The sequence below is a fragment of the Myotis davidii genome, unplaced genomic scaffold (assembly GCF_000327345.1).
Source record: "Myotis davidii unplaced genomic scaffold, ASM32734v1 scaffold18, whole genome shotgun sequence".
NCBI lineage: Eukaryota > Metazoa > Chordata > Mammalia > Chiroptera > Vespertilionidae > Myotis > Myotis davidii.
Genome location: NW_006292696.1, coordinates 7,986,940 through 7,993,872, shown reverse-complemented (window position 1 = coordinate 7,993,872; position 6,933 = coordinate 7,986,940). Strand labels below are relative to the sequence as shown.

Below are 6,933 nucleotides of genomic sequence, written 5' to 3'. Positions count from 1 at the left end.
GGAAAGAGCTGAGTACATTAAAGTATCTCTGTAATGTGGAATAATGTGCCTAAGTAAAACAATCAAAGAAAATCTCCTGCAATTCATTTCAAAATCATTAGCTATTACTCATGAATTATGTCCTGCCTTAGAAAATCAATGACATTGCCTTTCTTCCATATCACATAGATAACTGACTTGATACTATCCTTTGACAGACTCAAGTTCAAAACTTAAACTTCTTTATATTCCAATGAGTTCTTACAAGGGTCTCCACAATTCAGAATTATAAGCATTTATCAGGATATCCATTGGTTATCACCAATGAGCATCACCATCATCGTCACTGACATTTATGAAGGCACCATGCAAACATTTGATATATATTATTTCATTGTTATACCAGCTTTACAGATTAGGCTCAGGAATTGGGGCAGAGAGATCATAAAATAAATCTCAGTAATTCTACCTCCTGGTGCTCACCTTTGTGTAATCGCCTCCCCTGACCGTGGGAAGGACCTGTCACTTGCTTCTAACGGAATAAGGCAAATGTGATGGGATGTCACTTCCACGTTTGCTTCCTGTTATATAAGACAGTCTGCTTTAGCTACCTGGAGAAGGAGACTCGCCTGCCCGTTTGAGGAGGTAAGCATCCATACTAGAGCAGCTCAGTGAATGGAATTGTGAAAAGCTTCTAAAAATCCGAGGACAGCTGACAGCCACCAAAAAGTAGGAGGTCTTCATACAATCATACAGCCTTAAAGAAAGGAATTCTGCCAACAACCTAAATGAGTTTAGAAGCAAATTCTTCCCCTGTCAAGCTTCCGATGAAACCCAGTCTGACCAACAGCCTTGGGAGACCCTGACCAGAGGCTCCAACTAAGCCATGTTCAGACTCTTACCATAGAAACCATGTGATAATAAACAAATATTGCTTTAAGCCATTAAATTTGTGGGAATCTGTTATGCAGGAATAGAACACCAATATAGGGGTTAAATTTCTAACCTTACAGCCACAGAAGTTGTGGAACTGGATATCGAGCCCAGGTCTGCGAACTTCCAAGTCCATGTCCATAAAGGCCACACCCTGCCCTGCTACTCCCAAGTGGTGCAGTCAAATATATGTTTCAGACTCCGCTGTCATCAATCTCATTACAGTTGGAAGCATTTAATGAAGCAAGTGTTAAAAATAAAACCATTAAATCAGTGCATGTTTTATGGCTTGTTTGTTTATAAATTCATTAAATTCACATCTGTCAGATCTATACCAAGTTCAGAAGTTTACTTTGGACCTGGAATACAAAATAGAAATTTGGTCTCTGCTTCCAGAAGCTTTCAACTATATCTAAAAATAACCATATGAGCCAATTCAAGCACAAAGAGCCACTGAGATCTGGCCACTCTTGTACATATATTTCATCAGTACACATGGACATGGACAAATGCCTGACAGGAAGTACATCACAATGTTAACCTCTAGGCGGTGAGATTATGATTCTTAAGTTATTTGTCTTTCCTAACTAATAGAAATAGCCTTTAAAAATAAAAAGAATCGGCCCCTCTCTGTCTTCTCTGCACTGGGAACAGTTCCCCTCATCCCCTGAAAATGTATGCCTGCACCAAGTTTGTCTCCACCACTCCTTGGTCAGGAGCACCTCTCAGCTGAGCCGGTCAATGCTGAAAGGACCAAAGACACCTGACAGATGAGAGCCTCAGCAGCAGCTTGGCAGCCCCACGTCCCCTGACGTCGCTTATTTCTAACCGCAGCTTCCAAACCAGTACCGTTTCAAGGGACACTACACCGCAGCCAAGTCCATTGGGGTTGGGGCTGCCACAGTAGGGGTGGCAGGCTCTGGGGCTGGAATTGGGACTGTGCTTGGGAGCCTCATCATTGGTTATCCCAGGAACCCTTCTCTGAAGCAACAGCTCTTCTCCTACGCCATTCTGGGCTTTGCCCTCTCAGAAGCCATGTGGCTCTTTTGCCTGATGGTGACCTTTCTCATCCTCTTCGCCATGTGAAGGAACTGTCTCCACCTCCCATAGTTCTTTTTCCTGTGTCTTGTCTGCCCTGTATGTTCCTTTTCCTATACCTCCCTAGGAAGCCTGGGGACAGTGGTTGGCTCAGCGTTTGACAGAAGGAAGACAAATAAATACTGTATTAAAAAGAAAAAAATTAAAAAAAATAAAAATAATCATGCATAGCTATTACAGATCTTTTAAATCATTAAGTCTAACAACTAATCAGATAAAAGAATGTTTACAGAATATGGACTGTAAATACATTTCCTCTCAAAATTTAGTAATATCTGCACAAGTTCTTGAGTGCCCCTTCATTATTTAGCCCTCAGTATAAATTCCGCTTATTTTTTGTTTTTGCTTCAACTATTTCACAAACATTATGGCAGTGCATGTTCTGAAAGATCCAACTATAACGCAGCACCTTTAAATCCGTTTGCATGAGATGAGTCCCCAGAATGCTGGAGGAATGAGTTCAATAGACTGTGAGTTGAGGAAACATCTGACAGGATAATTTAACCACAAACCTAGGGCATACATTGCAGGCCCATTAGATCTTGGGGGAGGAGTGGCAATATATTGAGAGAACACAAATGCAAACTATTCCATAAGTGTTTTCAGCTGCCCATATATGAAATAGCTAGACGGGGACGTTCTCACTGCAGCACACGCCGCCCCCCGGAAGAGAAATGAAAGAGGCATTTGATGTGTCTTCCTGAGTGCACAAATCTAGAGCTCTTCCCCATGCTGTCATCCATGCATGCTCACACTGGACACTTCATCCTGCCTCCAGCCACTGGACAGGAGGGTTAACTGGAATCAGAGGGCTTGTTCACTTTGGGTGAAGGTGGGGTGAGAAAGACTCTTTATATGTTGACTTTGACGTGTTGAATTTTCTATTCTTCAAATTAAAACTCTTACCAAGTGGTGAGGCGAAGAGAGCTGAGTTTGTCATGCACAGTCCCACAGCTGCATGCTCTATAGGGCAGGGATCAACACCTGGCACCTCACAAAGTGTCTGGCACATCACAGGGGCTCAACAGGTAGTTGGGAAATGATGCAATGAAAACTTCACTTTGAAAACCTCTCACCTCGATAAAATCAATAACCTCCTAACTCTTCCTGTCCTTTCTACTTTTGCCCCTCTAAATCCATTCTCCACAAAAGAACCAAAGTGATCTTTAAAAAAAAAAAAATCAGGTTCTAAAATTAGATCATAGTGATGGTTGCTGAACTGTAAATATACTAAAAACTATTGAAATGCAAGTGGGTTAATCATATAGTGTGTAAATTATATCTCACTAAGTCTGTAAAAAATTAGTTATTCCCCTACTGGTTCCCCCCATTTCATTTAGAATTCACTAGGTTACTTATTGTGACCTGCAAAATCCTACCTACCCCCTGGGCTCTACCATCCTCTCCATGCTCAGCTCCCACCAGGCACCAATTACCTCCCATTAGTCCCTACCATCTGCCTACCTTGTTCCTGCCTTCCGGTCTTGCACTTGCTCCTAGCTCTACTCCCAACAATCTTCTCCATAATATTCTGAATGATGTCTCTTATCATTCAGGTCCTCCTACTTATCTCATGCCATTGTGAATCACCACCCTACTACTCCTGTCACCCCAATCACTTCCTATCATATTTTCATAGCACTTCTCATTCTTTGAAAATTACCTTATTAGGTTTTTTTTTTCTTGTTTCCCTTCCTTGAGTGTAGTATAAGCTCTGTGAGGGTAGAAAAATCTCATTTTGTTTATCTATGAAGAACTGTGCCTTGAGATATATAATAGGTACTAACAAATCTAATGATGACTGCCTGCTTCCTGCATACACAATTTATTCTGCCAAGTCCATCAGAAAAAGAAATAACATTTAGCTTAGTTTATCTTAACAATTTAAAAAATGTTTTAAAAAACTCATTGCTTTGGAATGATTTTTTATTTCTTACATGGCATGGCAAAATTAGCACACTTCTACCTGGGAACAGCTAATTTCCAAAGTTAGAAGATTAAAATAATGTTAATATTCCACTATATTTCAAACATATGCACTTTGGGAGGGGAGTTGGGGCGGGGGACAGTGACAGGTATTCCAGTCCAGAGGCCCCTGAGGTCCGAAAGGCTGGCGACCGCCTGGACCATAAGAAGTATTTCCTCATTCATTTTCCTTGCTTTATAAAACTTTTAAAAAGCCAAGGTAGTATTTGTAAAATACAGACTTCATCAAGAAAAGTTTTCCTCTTAATACTGTCCTCTTAGTAATTATAAGTAAAACCTTCCAGTTGTTTTTTTAAAAAAAGGAAAAGATGTAGGTACTAATACCTACGTCTCCTATAGGTATTATTACCCAATAACTGATTTTCAAAAAGGACAGGACAGGCTACTAGATATCAAACTGCCCTCTACATCAAAGATTAAACAATGTTTTGCAGGTTTTAGGTCGCACATACTTGATGAGGTACAAGCTATTTGAAGGTGTGGAACAATTCTTCACTCATCCCTCCCTGTCTGCGAGGGGCACGTTCCGAGACCCCACCCCGTGGAGGCCTGAAACCACGAACAGGACGGAACCCTCTATCAATACACTGTGTTTTTTCCCTAAACATACATGATGATAAAGCTTAACTTATAAATGAGGCACAGTTAGGGATTAACAACCGGTAATAAGTTAGGACAATTGTAACAATATATACTATATTAAAACTTAAGGGAACGCGCTTGCTCTCTCTCCTCTCAAAATACCTAATTATACTGTACTCACCCTCCTCGGACGATGACTCCAGGCCGACCGCACGAGATGAGTGACGTGAGACGAGGTGAATGACGTAGGTTGTGACGAAGCGCTAGGCGACTACTGACCTTCTGACGATAAATCAGGATCCTCGAGCCATGATGATGTCATGTTTCCGACCCCCACATTTAATGCCTTTTCCGTAACTACGCACTTATTAAGCACTGCGGTCCTATTGTTTGCCGTTTGAGGGACGACAGCAGAACTAGCACAATTTCGTTTTCTTTCTTCAGTTTCACGAATATAAGAGTCGTTCTTACCGTAGATGAGCAAACTCGGGTTACGGGATTTTTTTCTTTCCTTAAGTCGAGAACTTTACCTTTTCACTTAAAGGAAGTACTTTACGGCTGCTCTCTGGCGTACCTAAGTTGCCAACATCACTATATTTGAGCTTTGGGGCAACGATAAACTAAAAATCAGGGTTACGTGAACACAAGCACAGCGATACCTGACAACCAAAATGGCGACTAAGCCTCTAATGAGCGGCGCGGCTACAGCACGAAGACACGGGACTGAGGGGTGACATCGCGAGATTTCACCATAACTCCGAATGCCACGCAATTTAAAACTTACTACCTCTGGAATTTTCCATGTAATATTTCTAGACCACAGTTGTGAGTGGGTAACTGAAACCAGAGCGAGTGAAACCATGGGTAAGAGCAACTACTGTATCATGAAAATAACTTGCTATTTCGCCAGAATGTGCATCTAAATTAAGTCATCTCTTGGCTCTGTTGTGTGTACCACACATAGGAAGCTATATATAAGACCAGTATGCGTCCAATAAATCATGAGGCGCAAGGACAAGCCAAACTTCCATCCTCTATGAATGTATTAATAACAAGCACATGTGATCTCAATCGGCTGACAATGACTATGTTCTCTCAGAATTGTTTCATTTAGCACACTGGCTTGCAATGTTTGGTTTGGGCACCACCTAATGGAAAAAGTGTTTTTAAAAATACTACTTTGTGCCCAGCTGGTGTGACTCAGTGGTGGAAACTCAACCAATGCACCAAGAGGTCATTAGCTCGATTCCCTGTCAGGGCACATGCCTGGGTTGCAAGCTTGATCCCCAGTGGGGGGTCATGCAGGACACAGCCAGTCCATGTTTCTATCACTCTATCAAATCAATAAAAACATTTAAAAAGAAAAAAAATCCTACTTTGCTCCCTGAGGCTTGCTAAGTTTTGTATTTTAGTTTATATTGATTTAGAAAATATCTGCTTAAAAAATATATCTACTCTTTTTGAGCCATTTGAATAGTTTTAAATGTTCACTTCTCTTAAAAAGATTGTCTTTCCCATGCCTACTTTGAAATAAGCTGCCTTTTATAGTGAGAAATGTACCAATGAAATGAACATTCTATTCCATCCTTAAATATTTAAACTTAGCTTCAGAATTAAGAAACACATTTTAGGTCCTGGCTAGGTAGCTCAGTTGGTTAAAGTATCATCCCAATAAAGCCAAGGTTGTGGGATCAATCCCACATCAGAGTACATTCAAGAAATCGACCAATGAATGCATCAGTAAGTAGAACAACAAATCCATGTTTCTCTCTCTAAAACCCATACATTTAAAATTTTTTAAAAAGAAACACGTCTTGATTGAATAATTTTAATTAAGGGTTCTCAGAGTCTTCTGCACCATATATCCTTATAATCACGTGCCATAAAGAGAACAGTTTGCTCGGCGGGTGTGGCTCGGGGATTGAGCACTGACTTATGAACCAAGAGTCATGGTTCAATTTTCGGTCAGGGCACATGCCCAGGTTGCGGGCCCAATCCCCAGTTGGGGGCATTCAGGAGGCGGCTGATCAATTATTTCCTCTCATCACTGATGTTTCTATTTCTCCCTTTCTCTCTGAAATCAATAAAAATTATTTTTTAAGTTTTAAAAAAAGAAAAGATGGGACACAAGATGGCGCTGCCCTTCGCATGTTCTCAGTGCCTGTGTCGCTGGGGAGCCAAAGAATTGGAGGCTGCTGCTAAAGCCCACAGAGGCGTCAGTTTCAAACCGGAAGAGAAAACCGCCCACAGCAATGGCATTCTTCAGAGAAGACACAGGTGTCAAATATGGGTTGGAGCCCACCAAACGCTCCCTGAATGTGGAGCGTTTCTGAGAGTGGGCAGTGGTGCTGGCAG

The 6,933-nt window shown here is 41.3% G+C and overlaps 1 pseudogene; it reads left to right on the top strand.

Moving 5' to 3' along the window:
- Positions 1-1,538: 1,538 nt before the first annotated feature.
- Positions 1,539-2,078, top strand: LOC102772401 (annotated as a pseudogene).
- The last annotated feature ends 4,855 nt before the right edge of the window (positions 2,079-6,933 follow it).